The sequence below is a fragment of the Delphinapterus leucas genome, chromosome 7 (genome assembly GCF_059928025.1).
Source record: "Delphinapterus leucas isolate spDelLeu-1000000601 "Yukka" chromosome 7, BTC_Dleu_Yukka2, whole genome shotgun sequence".
Classification (NCBI taxonomy): Eukaryota; Metazoa; Chordata; class Mammalia; order Artiodactyla; family Monodontidae; genus Delphinapterus; species Delphinapterus leucas.
Window position 1 is genome coordinate 26,416,113 of NC_143135.1, and position 16,388 is coordinate 26,432,500.

Below are 16,388 nucleotides of genomic sequence, written 5' to 3' on the forward strand. Positions count from 1 at the left end.
AGAAGATTTCAGGGGAAGGAAAGAAAGAAGAAAAGAAATAATTAATTTTGCTTTTGCCAGCACACTTCAGAATACAATATTATGCTCTGTTGATCAGCATGTAGTCTTGCATATAAAATTCCTGCTAAAACAATTCTTCAGACTGAAGCCCAATATAATCACATCCTATTCCTACTAGATTTTACAAATTGTAGCCATTACAGAAACTGGACCAGGAATCTTAGTGGCACATTTCCAGAGTCCAAACCTAAATGTATTAAGATTTTTCTTACTTAGGTAGAAATGAAAACATGTAAGTGCATAAATAAAAGCATAATTGAAAAATATCACGTAATAATGGCAGGGTTGTTTTCTGGCTTTTTTTTTTTTTTTTGGCTAGAGCTCCAAGATGGTATTATTTTTCAACTGAATGTAGCTTTTCAGCAATTATGGATTCCCACAAATGCTTGTTTCCCTTTGTCTATTAAGTTGACCTGATGATTTTTATTTTAAGGCTATACTTTCTTTAAGGAACTTACAATTTTCATAGACAAATGTCATATTGACATAATGAAAAAAATGATACCAATCAAAGGGTCAATATTTTTCATACACCCAGATAAGTCAGCCATAACATCTGCTATAGGTCTTGGTAGTTTCTATGCATCATGTTGGGTCATGTTTTCAAACGTACAGTGTAGCTTTGAACATCTCTCCATCCTAACTGTTTTTCTGCAGATACAGGTTGATTTAAGGAGACCCAGTAACCAACCATCATTACAAAACAGTTACTGTAATTAGGGAGAAATATTCATATTTCAAAAGACCTTTTTTGGTTTTCAAAAGGATCTCTATCAAATTCCTTCAACTATCAGTGCTCCTAGACCACATGATTTGTTTCATAAAAATCCAAACTCAAAGGAACATGTTTCTTGCGTGAGGCAGAGTGGGTGTGTGAGGCTAAAGGTAAGTAGGGCAGGATGGGGTCATCCCCTGATGACTAAGCAAAGCCTTGATGAGGTGAACTGGCCTGGAGACAACCTACCTGAAACCCTTCATTTGAAAACTCCCTTCAATTTGAAAAAAAAAAAAAATCAAGATGAAAAAGGGAAAAACCATTTTTTTGGGTCAAAATATTGTGATCCACCAGCATATGTTCTGGCTAGTTTCTTTCCTGATAAAAGGCTTGTTTATTGTCATGTAAACACAAGCTGTGTGCAAGGATCAAAACATTAAAAATAATTTATGAAAATATTCTTCCTTGATTTCAGTTTGCTGGTACAAGTATATCTAGGATGAAAGACATTATTATATAGATATGTGATCAACAAAGATGTCAGAAAGGTCCAGAAAAGCTATAATATCCATACAGTAATATAAATATAGTATTATTCATTTGTATGCTTAGCACCCAGCCTGTCACTTAAGTCATTAAATGTCTATTTCTTGAATAATAAAAAAGAACTCAAATAAGACATATTTTGCCTTTGCTTTAAACAATTCTTTCATTTCTTCATACCCTAGTTTCAGAAAGGGTTTAAGGTATAAATGAAAGTGTGAAAGGCTCAGGAAGGAATCTAAAAGACATGCGTGACTCTAAAGTCTGAGGACACGAATGTCTTTGCAGTAGTGTTAACTCTATCAGTGTTCATGTGAGGAAGCAGGAGGGGAAGAGATATTTAATTATATGGCTGAGTTTAAATGTTTCTTTAAGATCTTGTAGTAATTGCTAATGAGCAAAGGAAAAATGACTAGGGTATATGCATGACCTGAAGGCTCTCTGAAACTTAAAGAAAAGTCACCATTAAAAAACATATGTGTGGGGGCTTCCCTGGTGGCGCAGTGGTTGAGAGTCCGCCTGCCGATGCAGGGGACACGGGTTGGTGCCCCGGTCTGGGAGGATCCCACATGCCGCGGAGCGGCTGGGCCCGTGAGCCATGGCCGCTGAGCCTGCGCGTCCGGAGCCTGTGCTCCGCAACGGGAGAGGCCACAACAGTGAGGCCCGCGTACCGCAAAAAAACAAAAACAAAAAACAAAAAAAACCTTATGTGTGTGTTTTCATGTGTGTGTTTATGTACTTTTGTTTGGGACCTCACAAAGATGAGGTCAGATGGTGATTAGGCTGTTTAGGAAATCAACTGGAGTCAACAAATATTTAGAATCTACTCGAAGCAAGGCATTCTGAAAAGATATGTGAACAGAGCACCCTCCACACTCCGTGCTGCCTTACAATCCAGTAACAGGCATGAGGCAAGCACACAGGTAACCCTCATAGTGAGCAGTCCAAGTTTTGTCTACAAGAACGGCAGAGACAAAGCAGAAATCGTACTGTGGGGAAGGGGGCCAGAAAAAGCTTCACCGAGGTGGGCTAGGTGTTAAATACTGAACTGGATTCTGACATACAGAAATGGTGATTTGCTTAACGGTGGAATGGATACATCTCTAAGATGCATTTGGTGGAAGGCTTCTACTGCTCTGACAATCCAAATGAGGAAACCAATGTAGTTTATTCAGAACCAGCATAATACCATTTATTTCAGGAGCTTACCTATTTGCTAAAAATTTCTCTTCCTTTGCTTCTCTAGGCAATGAGTGTGAGCCAGTTGGCGGAAAGCCCTTCATAGCAAAAGTAGCTAAATGTGACGTGTGACATGCTTGGAAATCTTTCAGGTTGAATGGCTTTGAAGAGTCAAATAGCATTCGTGTGTAACTTCTGAGCACAAAAATTTGGGGTGATGTGGTTAAATGCTTCTAACCAAATGTCACACCGTAAAAGCTAGTTGCACACCCGTGTCCTTTGAAAAAAGCCAAAGGATGGCTCTTGGAAACATGTGAATCTACGTGTGATTTTGCCAGCTTTTGTTGATTATTACTCGAACGAGCTTACTCTGCAGCCTAAATTCTCAAGCAGTGGGTTTTGTTTTCTCCCTTTCTAAGCCTCCCCCCGTGCACCATGTCAGTGCGATGTGAAGCAGCGAGGAAGAAGGAGAGATCAGGTTCCAGGCTTGCCAGGTGTGTCAGGCACTTTCCCTCTGAGGCTTCCAAAGCATTTACACACTTGACACGTAAACGTTCAGATGCTGCTGTACCCCAGATCTGTCTTCTGAGAAAATGTGCTGTAAGATACTCTACACAGTATGGTGACCTCTTTAGACCAAAGCTGCAAGGCTGTGGGGGTATAAACGTTTGGACCTTGATAATGGTTATGGTTTCAGTAAAAATCAAGACTATCAAAAAATCTTTTAGAGATTCAATCTTGTAAACCAGATCAAGGTACTCATCTTTCTCATTTTATACCTGGGGTTCTGAGGCCAGCGCCAAAAACATACCTTACATCTTTTTAAAAATTTATTTTATTTTATCCATTTATTTAATTTTTGGCTGCACTGGGTCTTCGCTGCTGCACGCAGGTTTCTCCTCTAGTTGCTGAGAGCGGGGGGCGGGGGGGTGCGGGGGCTACTTTTCGTTGCGGTGCGCTGGCTTCTCATTGCGGTGGCTTCTCTTGTTGTGGAGCACGGGCTCTAGGCGCGCGGGCTTCAGTAGTTGTGGCTCGCCGACTCTAGACGGCAGGCTCAGTAGTTGAGGCTCGCGGGCTCTAGAGCGCAGGCTCAGTAGTTGTGGCTCGTGGGCTCTAGAGCGCAGGCTCAGTAGTTGTGAATCGCGGGCTCTAGAGTGCAGGCTCAGTAGTTGTGGCACACGGGCTTAGTTGCTCTGCGGCATGTGGGATCTTTTCAGACCAGGGCACGAACCGGTGTCCCCTGCATTGGCAGGCGGGTTCTTAACCACTGTGCCACCAGGGAAGCCCTACCTTACATCTTGAGCTAAAATTTTTCCACCTGATTTTCTTTTCCCAAATTCTGGGAGGAAGGGATTGTGCTGCTGAGGAAGGAGATGCTTGTCTGGCTGCCTGCCTGCCTATTTCTTCCATGAATGCCTTGTCTAGAATGAGGATTTCTATGTAGGCAAAGGGATCTGGGAAAGGTGCGACAACTCCCAAGGTTCCGCAGAGGCCTATGTGCTTCACAGCGATTCATCCCACTGCGTTAATGGGTTCCTTTTCTTCAGCACTACAAGGTGGGAAAGAGCGAGGCTGACAAAATGCCCTGGCGGATTGGGGGAGTTCCTGCCAAAAGGCACCCTCAGCCCCATAGGAAGCCCTGGGTCGTAATAAAGAAGTAGCAGCGGAAGTGCTTTGCTCTGTGGCCCCAGGGAGTACCAAGCCGAGCTGGACCGAGATTCTTCCCCCTCTGCCTACCTCTCTGTCCCTTTATTGGGCTGAGCCACTGACTATATTTTGTTCCTTCCTGAGTCAGCAACTCTACTGATCGTACATAGGATTGGGTTTCCTGGCTCCACAGTTCTCTTCCTAATTCCTTTTCTCCCAGCCTGCCAGACCTGTGCTCAGCACTCCCAGTTCCCAGACAGAAGGGGCAAGATAATGAATCTAGGTTACACCTGGATTTGAGACAAATTGCCGGTAAATACCATTAAAGTAAGTTAAATCAATTTACATTTTTCATATTTTGCCAAGACCAAACCACCAGGCACTGTTTGTTTTCTGAAAACAACTGATGTAGTACATTTTAACCCTTAACAAATGAATATTTGTTTTAATTCTTTAAAATTTATGACATTTCCTGAAAAGTCAACCTTTCCATTACTCACAATCACAGAAATAGGAGTTAATATTTCAAAATACTTCCTAATCGTTTTTTTCTTTTTTCTTTAAAACACAACCAATTTAAATTAAAACTTGTAAACACCTTAGAACATATAGGTTCTACATTGGTCCCTTCACAGAGGCAGCCAGTGACAGTTTAATACCTCCCTCTGTCACTCGCTCTCAATGTGACTTCAGATAAGTCACTTGACCTGTCTAGCTTCAGTATCCTCATCTATCACAAGTGAATAATTCTCCCCTCATAAGACCGTTATGGGGATCATATGAGATATGAAGTGTTTTGTGAATTATTAAGTACTACGCTAATTTATTTCTACCTCTTTTTGCTTCAGGAAGGCATCTGAGGTGGCTCGTAAAAATACCTTTGGGAAAGATAAAAATAAGTGAGCTTATTAGGGCAAGGAAGTGAATCTACAAATTTAATGAAAAACATATATTTGTAAGCAACAGAATACTGGACTTGGCCAGCAGGTCTCATCACTAAGTCTGAGCATTTACTACACATTGCCCTCTACTGCAGTGCTGTAAAGAAATATAAACATAAAAGGAAACTGCAGTCATTGTCTCCGCTTCTGCGAAGATTTAAAAAGGCTAAATAGTTTCCCTCCTACTTAGTAAGACAATAGTGAAAATGGGGCATGTCAGGTGCCTGGCTTCTGGGCCAGTGAAAATATGCATGGCTGTATTAAGGAGGCAATTTGGGGTCCATTTATTTATTTTTATTTATCTATTTTAAAATTTTATTTATTTATTTATTTACTTTTGGCTGCGTTGGGTCTTCGTTGCTGCACGCAACCTTTCTCTAGTTGTGGAGGCTACTCTTCGTTGAAGTGCGCAGGCTTCTCATTGCGGTGGCTTCTCTTGTTGCGGAGCACGGGCTCTAGGCGCGTGGGCTTCAGTATTTGTGGCACGTGGGCTCAGTAGTTGTGGCTCGCAGGCTCTAGAGCGCAAGCTTAGTAGTTGTGGCGCACGGGCTTAGTTGCTCCACGGCATGTGGGAGCTTCCCAGACCAGGGCTTGAACCCGTGTCCCCTGCACCGGCAGGCAGATTCTTAACCACTGTGCCACCAGGGAAGCCCATATTTATTAAAAAAAAAATCTATCTTGCACATGTATTTAATGCTGACACGATAACAAAAGAAATGTCAGAAGATGAAGCTTCTCCACTCAAGTTTTAAAAGCATTTCCCCTTCTTTATATCACGGGCAGCAAACCAATGCACAAAAGACTTGCCATCCCACTCCATTGATTCTTTCAAGAGCTGTCTGATGCCCTAACCTGGAGCATGATTTGCTGACTTCTGTAGCCATACTCTGTGTTATGAGGCACTGCTCTGGATGGTAGGGAATGAATTAGAGTACAGGCTAAGTAGCTGCCATACAGAAATATCCCAACCCACTTCAGAAAACGGCTAAAAAACAGAAGTTTATTTATCTCCCACTTTACGGGCCAGAAGTAGGCAATGCTGAGCTGGAAGGACTGGTCTGCCATCCTCAACAAGCAGCTCCCACTTCTGGCTCCAAGGCTGATCTTTCTGCTCTCTCTCAGCTGGTGGGAAGCAGGGGCCATGAAGGAAGACTTGCAAGTTGGACACATCACTTCCATACGCACCCAGAACTTAAACATGGCCACACCTGGTTGTGAGGGAGGCTAGGAAATGTTTTAAAATATGTTAAGATGTCAGCAAACGCATTACTATGGAAGAAGGAGCAAATGGATACTGGGAGACAACCAGTAGTCAGCTACAGTTTTGAGAAGGGCCATAGCGAAACGATCACCCTCCCAAAGCATTCACTCTGTGTGTGAGCTTCTGCTAATGGCGGAAGGCTCCCTACTTAGTTTCTGACCAAGGAAATGCACACCTGATGCCCCCACCAGCCCAGAGGGCAGGGGTTAAAGTAGTGCTCAGAGTCTCTCTTGTATCATAAAAAGAGATACATTTCATTTGTGGAGAGACTGATTTCCTTCCGGGGGGCGCTAGGAGGACGGTAGAGGGAAGGAACCAGATGAAGCAGGCTTTGATGTTATTCATCATCACTATTATTTCTTCACAAGATTTCAGAGTGTTATTTCAGCTTGCAAAAAGCCCGCAGTGTTATATGCCGTTATATAATTATTATATTTTTATATTATTGCATTTATATTATTCCATAATCATTACATTATTACAATACAATGTTACATTGTAGTTATTCTACATCTGGCTAAAATTTTGCAATGTGGAAGATGCATTTGCCTAATTTTGGTGAATTTTGTGTTACTCTTATATATGAGTAGGGCAGTGGAAATCATGCCAGAACCATATTTTTGCTCCTTTTGGATTGCTAAGTGTATGTTTGATAGCAGCCGAATATTTCTGGAAGAAATGCTGCCAAAACATGGTCAGGTTTTAGGTTTCAGTTTTGTTTGTTTGTTTAAGATCCAATTCATCCCCAGGGTTTTGGATTAAAATTGTTTTATTGAATGTCATAATCATACTATATCCTTTGAATTGAAAAAAATTCATTTGGTTCTTCCTGATTGATCTGAAAATTAGACAAAATTTCAGAGCTGGAACATTGCACATTGGCTGCCCATTGAAAAATGCTCAGGTGTGCAATTATTCTGACCGTCAATTATAACTGACAGTATTGTCTTGCCTCCAAACTCACCTCTCTGAAAGCAGATTGTGAAGAACTCACTTGTCTAAACAAAAGTGTGATTTGTGAAAAGGCATGTGTCTGTGGCAGACATTGCTAGCTTACTCCCAATATCTATTCTCTTCCTTTGCAGCGAGTAAAAGAATCTCTGAGTATTAGTGGGACACATGGCCTCCCAGAATAAAGGCCACGCTCCCCAGCTGCCTTTGCCAATAGCTGAGGCTGAGTGATTAAGCTCTGGTTGCTTCATCTTGAGCAGAAGTGCTATGATTAAGTTCAAGGTTAGATCCTTAGAGAGGGGGAGGTGCCAATTACTTCCCTTTTCCCTTGGCATTGTTATTCGACCCCAGCAAGAGGGCCCCCGCTCTGGGCCCTGACCCACCCCTCCTCATGGGGTGAGGAATTAACAGGGTGAAGGGGATGTGCCCATCTAGAGCCTGTACCCTTCATTATAGGACACACTCTGGGTACTCAGAACCTCAGAACTCCCTGTGCAAATGGCCACAAAGCCTGCACAGGTCTCTTCCCCAGGTTTGTCCGCCGTGGGCGAACTGTGTTGTCTGCGTGCACACCCTGGGGCCTCAGCAGGAGCCAAGGGGTGGCTGTTTGTGGGGAGTGTGGACAGAGTTTGGATGTGAAGCCTGGGTGTCCCCAAGCACAATCACGTTGCCCGCTGTGTGTGGGAAGGAGACAGGGGTGGGGAGAGAAAGGAGATGGGCTGTAGGCCCGTTCTTGCTATGTCTCCATGTTCTGGAGTAGAGCCCTGATCCTAAATTTAAACTTGGCTTTCCAGGTAGGTATATTTGTGAAGGAAGGAAGGGAAAGCATATTTAATGATTTTTTGGCTTGATAACTTTAAAATATTGAGGCATATAATAATGTGGTCTTTTATTTGCATTCCTGCTCTAGGCTCCACAACGTTAGGGACAAGCCAAACTTCCCTCTTCCCACTAGCTGAAATGTGGACTTGAGGGTAGGTGCTGAAGCAGCTGTCCTGGGCCATCAAACGGAAGCTATGGGCTGAGGAGGGCATAGCAAAACCACAGAATTAGTTTAGGGCATCTTGACACCAAAAGAGCCCTGGGTCACCGAATTGAGCTTTTATGGGGTATGTGTTCCATATTATTTAAGCCACTGCATTTTTGAATTTCTTTAATAGCAGCCTAACCTATATCTTCCTTATGGCGAATTTGGTACCTGAAAAATGGATCGAGTTCTACCATCAAAATCTAAGTTGGCAGTATATATTAGTCCATGCCACTCTCTCACCTTGTCCCAGCTCACCCTTCCCCCACCCTGTGTCCTCAAGTCCATTCTCTATATCTGCGTCTTTATTCCTGTCCTGCCCCTAGATTCTTCATAACCATTTTTTTTTAAGATTCCACATATATGTGTTAGCTGATTCACTTTGTTATAGAGCAGAAACTAACACACCATTGAGAAGCAATTAGACGCCAATAAAGATGTTTAAAAAAAAGAAAAATCTAAGTTGGCTTAGTGGTTGGAAGGTGGGCAGTGAGGTCAGTATCACAAATTGGAAAGCTGACAACCCTTGTTAGGCCTGTGACTCTAGTTGAAACACTGGAGAAATTCAGGATGTTGTTGTGTTAGTGGCTTCTTGCCATTTTTGGCAAAATTATTTACAAAAGAGAAATGAACTTAGGCTAGAGCTGTAGAATATGCAAGAAGAGGTAGAGGGACTACAAATCTATTAAAGGAAATGCCCTGCCTGCAGCTCACAACTTAAAGTGAATAAAAGCTTGGTAATTTGGGATGTCAGAAAGTTGAAAAAACCCAGCTATTTCTGCAATTGCACACCAGAGCAGGCAACCTTCACAGATGTCTTTGCCCCTAAGCCTTGGTGAAATACCTCATTAAGAGGCTGGCCAGAAAATGGGGGCCGGCTCAGAGACAAAAGTCAGATTAAGGGTGTTGCCTTCCCTCTCAAGTCAATTATTTCAGATGGTTTCAAGCTAGTTACAAGTAAGATGAAAGAGATGGGTATAGGTAGAACAGAGAGGCCAGAAAATAAGATTCAAGTCTTACAAGGTAAGAGTTGTGGTGGACATGCGCCCATTTCAACTGCCTTGTGGTATGTCTGCCTGCAGGTAAGAGGCTGGAAAAGTGTGAATTAGGCTTATCCAGTTAGACGCAGCTGTACTATTTAGAAGGTGGAAGAGAAGCAGGTGCTCTCCTCCTGCTACTTTTACTGCTGCAATTGGCAAGCACTGTTGCAGGGACAGTTTTTTTTGTTGTTGTGTTTTTCTGCATTCTAGTGACTAGTCAACAGCTTCATAGGCTTCATGGGAGCAGAGAGGCAGCTGTGGAAATGGAGGCCAGCCCAGTGTTTCAGTGCCCAGTGACTTGCTTGATGGGGGCCAAGAAGCACTGGCAGCAGTGGCAGCGGGAAGTTACTTGCCCCAAGATTGCAGCCACGGAGCTGTGTGCTTTCAGTGAATAGCTCCAGTTGTGGTCTCCCAGTTCCTCACCTTCCTGACTTTGGTGGAGGCCAAACTGGAGGCCAGTTTGGTGACATTATCCTTCAGCCCTTCCAATTATTGCACTTCCAATTATTGCACTAGGTCCCAGTTTTCTGGTATAACCTTTCTGACTGCATCAAATAATCAGATGGGATCTGTCTCCTGCAGCTGAATCTGAGAACTATGTCTGGACAACTCTTTGGCTGTGATTACTTGCCTGTGGAAGCAAAGGGAAGCAAATCAACCCGGAACCTCATAAAATTTTGAGGGAGTTGTTTTGCCAAAGAAACTACAAGCCTGGTCAAGAGTCTATGAGTATTCAACCCCTAAAGAAATCTTAAGTCCCCAAATCTGATCTATCAATAAGTGGGCTGTAAAAACTGTGCAGCCCCCAAAGGGCCCAGACTCTAATAGTGACTTCACGTAGCCGTCAATGATAATGGACAAGGAATAACTTTCTAAAGGGATACAAAGGAGAGTGGACAAGGGAGTTCCTTCCAGAGGGCAGAACTGAGGGCTACAAACTGGGCTACACTCCTCTACTGCCAGGGCAGGGAATTTTTGCAGTTTCTCTGCTGTAGGATTCCCCACTCACCCCCGAAGAAGAGGTAAGTGTGTGGGAAGAGGCTGTGCACGGATATTTGGATTCCGAAGGGCTGTGGACTCTGATAGAGACTGTCATTAACCTCCAGTGTCCACTCTCCCTTCCTCCTTTAGTAGAAGAACCCGGGGATATACGGCCCTCCTGAATAAAGACTTTACTTCCAAGCTTCCCTTTCAACTGGTTGTAGAATACGTGACCAAGTCTGAAAACTACCGAAGTGATGATGCAACTTCAGGGTATTCGAATGGGATTTGAACTCAGGCATTCTGGCTTCAAAGTCCACATTCTAACTCACTGCTCTATGTGCCAGAACTTTTCTAAGCACTGGAGGTGAAATACTGAACAAGACCGGCAAAATCCTTGCTTTCAAAAAACTTACAACTTCAGAAAGGGACAATACATAGACACTTATTAACACAAGGAGAGACAGCTAACATACAGGAAAGCCAACCAATGGAGAAGATAATTCAGACAGTGAGAAGTCTTTTAAGGAAATGAAACATGGTGATATGATACTGTCTGGGGGTACTACCCTAATTGGTGAAAGCCTTTCTGCAGAGCACATTTGAGCTAAGATCTAAATTTTCAGAAAAGACCAATGAGGACCTGAAAAAGAAGTTTCCAGGCAAAGGGAATGAAATACTAAAGTCTTAAGGTAGGAATAAGCTTGGCATTTTTGAAGGACAGAAAAAAGGGCACCTTTTCTGGAGCAGTCACCAAACAGGGGAGTGGCCGCGGCTAGGAGAAGTTTGTCTTGGAAGGAGCACGGTGGGAGTGGGAGGATGCTGTGGGTCAATAACAGAAAACAACAGTTGTTGCGGACGTGTATTCTATTAAAGACAGAATTTTCCAAAAGGTGGTGTACACAGGCTGTTCTAGATCCTGCTTTCTTTTTTTTTTTTTTCCTGCTTTCTTTTGATTCAGAAAAGACATTCTAGTCACTAAGTGACCCACAGGGTCCTCCCACTCCCACCGTGCTCCTGTGGGGCGTGGTGGTTCCCAGCCTCATGCCTGCCCAGCAGGAAGATTCCAGGTGGAGGGGTTGGGCCCTGTGTGAAGTGTGCATGGAGGAAAGACTCTGGCAGTGCTGTTTGTGGGGATGGCTTGTTGCGTTTAATCCTCTTAAAATGTGAGTCAGCATCTTTTGGACTACATCATAATAAGAATACCACCATGTTTCAGTTCCAATGTTCCTGAACTTTCAGACATTGGAGATATGGGGAGTCATGTTATTCTCCTCCTTTATTTCATACACTGATGGAGAACAAACTAGATTATTCCTGGAGAACTTTCCTTAAAATAGTTGTAACTTCGGGCTTCCCTGGTGGCGCAGTGGTTGAGAGTCCGCCTGCCGATGCAGGGGACATGGGTTTGCGCCCCGGTCTGGGAAGATCCCACATGCCGCGGAGCGGCTGGGCCCGTGAGCCATGGCCGCTGAGCCTGCGCGTCCGGAGCCTGTGCTCCGCAACGGGAGAGGCCACAACAGAGAGAGGCCCGCGTACCGCAAAAAAAAAAAAAAAAGTTGTGCCTTCTACACAAACTAAAGGCAGTATCTTTTTCTTTTCTTTGGGTCTCTCCTTTTTCTTTTGCACATTTTATTCTCATTTATGTTCTAACATGAGCAGGACTGAAAAAAAATATATCATTTAGGTAACAGTTGGAATAAAGTGACTTGAATTGTGACCTAAACTTGGACAGTAGAAACTGTGAAAGATGCCTACCCCGCCACCCCCCCCCCCCGACTAGCCTCTTCTCTGGGTTGGATAAAGGATAAAGGAATGGGGTGGTTAAGTCCCACATGGCCACTGTGATCCTGTGGTTGTGCATTACGGCCTGAATGAGACTCCCCATATCTCCTGAACGGACTCCCTCTCATTCATCCTTCCTGAATTGTAGCAGGGCTTTTCACTCTGGCAACCTTTTGACTGGTCTCCAACTCTGCTTAACCCAAGGCTTGTATGGGCTCTGGATCTCACAATGCAGGCAGGAGCATATAAGCTCCAGAGTGTATGGAATCTGAATTAAGCTTGAGCAGGGCCAAGCTGAGAGACTCTTGAGATCTAGGGCCTACTGCTGCTCTGGCAGTAAGCGGAAGAAGGCTGAGATCTTTCTGTGGAGAGACCGTCGTTTTGATGGGCTCTTCAAGCCTGCTTTGTCCAGAAGGCCCCTTTTTTATCCGAGACAAGTGAGGAAACATTTTAGAAGCAATATTTTGGTACTACCCCTCCGATGGCTTAAGAATAGTAAGATATTTTAGGAACATATACCGTTTTCAGATCTGAATGTTGAGCTTGAAAAAAACACTTCTTTTAGAAATAAATTCAAACTACTAATTATATGAGAACTTTTTTTCTCTTAAAGCATATGGAAACTATTTTGGAGGTGGCAAAAGGTACAATCTGCTCGTCTGCTAGAATTCAAACTAATGTTTGCTCTTTACTATAATCTGAAGCCTCCTACTCAGTAAACTGTTAGCAGATAAATATGTGTGTAAGCTCAAGGCTGATCCCTAAATCCTAGAGATTTCTGAAACTATAGCAGATGCACTTTAACTTAGGGACTGGCAGAGGTCTGACTGATACATAGCTAATGGAAGAGATGAATTCTAACATGTGAAAAAGCAGGGATCAGAGAATTTTGAAATCAGATAATTGCTTAAGTTATCACACTAATTTCAGTCCACTAAGTAACTCCAAATTGGCAGCTTTGGATGAACACGCCCTCAACCATATATTTTTGTATGTAAGTATGAACATATATTGATTTCCTTTTGGCTGTCCATGAATGAGTCCTGGGAGCATAATAGCCAATGTGTTTGCTTGCATAATGCCCTACAGTGCATGCGGAACATTGCTCCACAAAGCCCCGAGATGGGGTATGAAGGGCTCGGTGGAAATGGCAATGTACAACATGTCGACAGCATTAAATCTCCCAACTGCTCTGTAGTTACTTTGAGATCCCCACGTTTAAGGGTTTGCTAGTTCCTGGATATGAAGAAAGAATTTTTAATGGGGCCAACTGTAGGTGTTTACAAGGGGGAATTGTTGTTTTTTATTAGGAGCTGCCTTATGTTCAATAGTTGTATTTACTTTGTCAAGCTAGCCAGAATTAGAAATCCCCATTGCTAGGCAGCCCAGAGCGTCTGTGAAGTATTTCTGGGCATTCAGAACTGAGGCATGTGCTGCCCAAAGGCAGGTTTCATTACAGTGTGTTATTTAGTCCTTGTTCGTCCCTCCCTACCCACACCCCCCCAGATAGCAGTGCTTCTATAACAGGAAATCTTGCTTACTTTATGCTGAAACATATTTACATGACTGAAACACGACAATTAACACATTTGTAAGGCTTGAGGGATAGGCACACTTTAATGGTTTTTTGAAGCAGGCAGATTTCCTGGAGCTTTTAATCTTATTTTATTTTGTTCTGCATGTGTGAACAAGTTCTTCTTTACTATAGGTATTTGACAAAAGTCTACCTGGTGTGAATGTGAATGAAAAGAAAATAATGTAAAACTTAACTTTACGTTTTATCTTTGCCAAACCGTTCCTAACTGCTTTCACCAGTTCAATGTATATTGAGGGCTATGCTATTATTTTTGACATGTTGTGTTAGCTTTTATACAAAGGCGGTTAGATAGTATGTTTTTGGCTTGACAAAATGAAATGTGGCTTTCTCTCTACTGACAGTATAAAAACTTTTCATGATGAATGAAAAGTATCAATTACAGCGGTGATTTTCCGCACTCTTCATGGTCAAAGGTACACTCTCCTAGGTGGTGTATATTTCACTTGCTCCAAATTTAAATTAACAGCCAGGTGGTATAAAGCAGTATTATTTGATAAGTGCTATTGTGTGTTTGCGCGTGTGTATATGAGTGTGATGTTTATTTATACATATAAATATACATATAACATGGCAACGTTAGGAATATTTTAATATCTTTAAGTGTATAGATTAATTGCCGAAATCTTGGTAAAATTTTAGAAAAAATCCCTTTCATATCAGAACCCTCGGTAATGAAATGAAACTTCCATTTTCCTTTTGATTTCTGCATGTTAACTCGGAAACCCCCGCCCCAATTCTCACTAAAAGTTTACGGCAAATTTACAGATTACACTGGTTTCAAATAGTCACCCAGTACATCTATCTCTCCCCTCCACAGACCTCCTTCCTCACCAATTTCAAAGGGAGCTCAGTGAACAGACTGGGCAAAGCGAGAGCCCTCTCTCTACATGCCTTAGGGCGGTGATGGGGCAGCACCAGACCGAGTGCACTAGCTGAGGGATACAGATTAGAGATGAGGACCTTACTCCAAAGAGTAACTCTCTGCTGAAGTGACTTCACAGATAAGAAGTATGCAGAGAATCAATTTAGTCTTAGATAGAAAACCTCTCCATGAATAATGGGAAATAAAGTTAAAGGATATGAAGCAAATAAAGCAAGAAAAAAATACTGATGATCAGAAAAGAGCAAAATATTTGTGAGTATATAGACAAATGACTATGCCTACTTCTAGGGATTTATTTTTGTATTTATTTATTTGGTTTAATCAAAATGCATATTTCTACGGAAATGTTAACAAGAGCTAAGTTTAATTTCCACATGGATAATTTAGAAGTAATTTCTCATAGAGATTATTCTCTATTCTCTAAAAACTCATTTGCTTTTATATGTGGAGGATTTTTTCCCCACCACTTAACTTTACCATTGAGCTAAATCTTTTTACAAGGAGGTCTGAAAGATCCTCAAAATGCAGAAGAACCAACAACCTGATATATGGAATTGGCTAAATCCTGTTTCAAGTTTTCACTGCAGTAGGAAGAGTCACTCTGGTTCAAGTAGAAACTCTGAAATTTGGGGTCATTTCAGCCAGAGTGTGCAGGTATGCTTTGGGAATGTTCCTTTTGGTATATGCAAAATTATGCTCCAAAATGAATTAATGGAGGAAAGTAATTTTGTAATTGTTATGTAGGGTTAATTCTCTAAATTTTAAAGATCTAAGTTAAATGAAATAGACATATTTGTACATTTCTCTTTGATTCCCTTAATATTATAAGTGCACAAAAATTTGTCGAGGCATTGAAAGCAAAGGAAAGCATGATTCGTGGAAAAAGATCATCAAATGGTTCCTAAAATTCAATATTGACAAGTTTCATAATTTAACAAACAGTGATGAAAAAACAGAGTTTTTCCTTTCAAGATTTATCAAGGAGTGGTATTTTTTCTTCTTTCATTCTAACTTATGCCCTAAAGGGATATTATTTGCTCTAAGTCACTTTAAGCAAATACATCAAATTATTACCCAATTAAATATCTGTAAATTACAGAATATATTGCAAGCACATAAAAGTCCTGTTTCTAAATGAAAAAATTACAACAAGCATCTTCAAGTTATCAATATATATTTATTTTTAAGTAACACTAAGATTTATAAGTGTTTATGTCCTAAATCTATTAGCTGGCTTGTATATTTTAACAGTCTACCTTAAATGTCATACGATTTCTTTCAACATAAACTAGAATTTGTAATTAAATATTAATACTTCACACAAAAGAATAATTGATTATGTTTTAAAATCATGAATCAAAAGCTATCTGAAAAGTTATGGAAAAAATAAAAGTGAGAACATATTCTTTACTTCTAAACTAGTCAAAAGAATTTCCAAACTTATGTCAATTAAAGGGATTTAGTAATAACCACACTCTATTCTAAAACCCTGAAACTATATGTATACATCTTAACACTAACGAAGGCACTACATGAAAAATAAGTTCACAGGTAGATCTATAATTAGAACTTCAATAAGGATAAGTTTGTTACTATTAATATATCAGAAAAATATATTTATTCTTCCCATACTTCCATGGTGTTTTTTAAAAAACTCAGTTGGGTAATAAAACATCTGCCTAGGTTGGTTTATTACATAAAACACAATGCAATTTTAGCAAAATTATTCACACGTATAAGAACTGGATTTAAATTGTATTTTAAGTCTATCTGTTAAC

The 16,388-nt window shown here is 41.5% G+C and overlaps 1 protein-coding gene across 2 annotated transcripts in view; it reads right to left on the reverse strand.

Annotated features, from left to right (window-relative positions):
- The window catches only part of ELP4 (elongator acetyltransferase complex subunit 4), a 244,242-nt gene that overhangs the window by 853 nt on the left and 227,001 nt on the right, over nt 1–16,388 (reverse strand). Inside the window, exon 10 of one of the 2 annotated variants that reach the window (XM_089915008.1) lies at nt 1–16,388. This exon is cut by the window's right edge and continues 38,831 nt beyond it. The exons of the other annotated variant lie outside the window; for it this stretch is intronic. The gene's annotated coding sequence lies outside the window, so the exon portion shown is untranslated. 2 annotated transcript variants of the gene reach the window in all.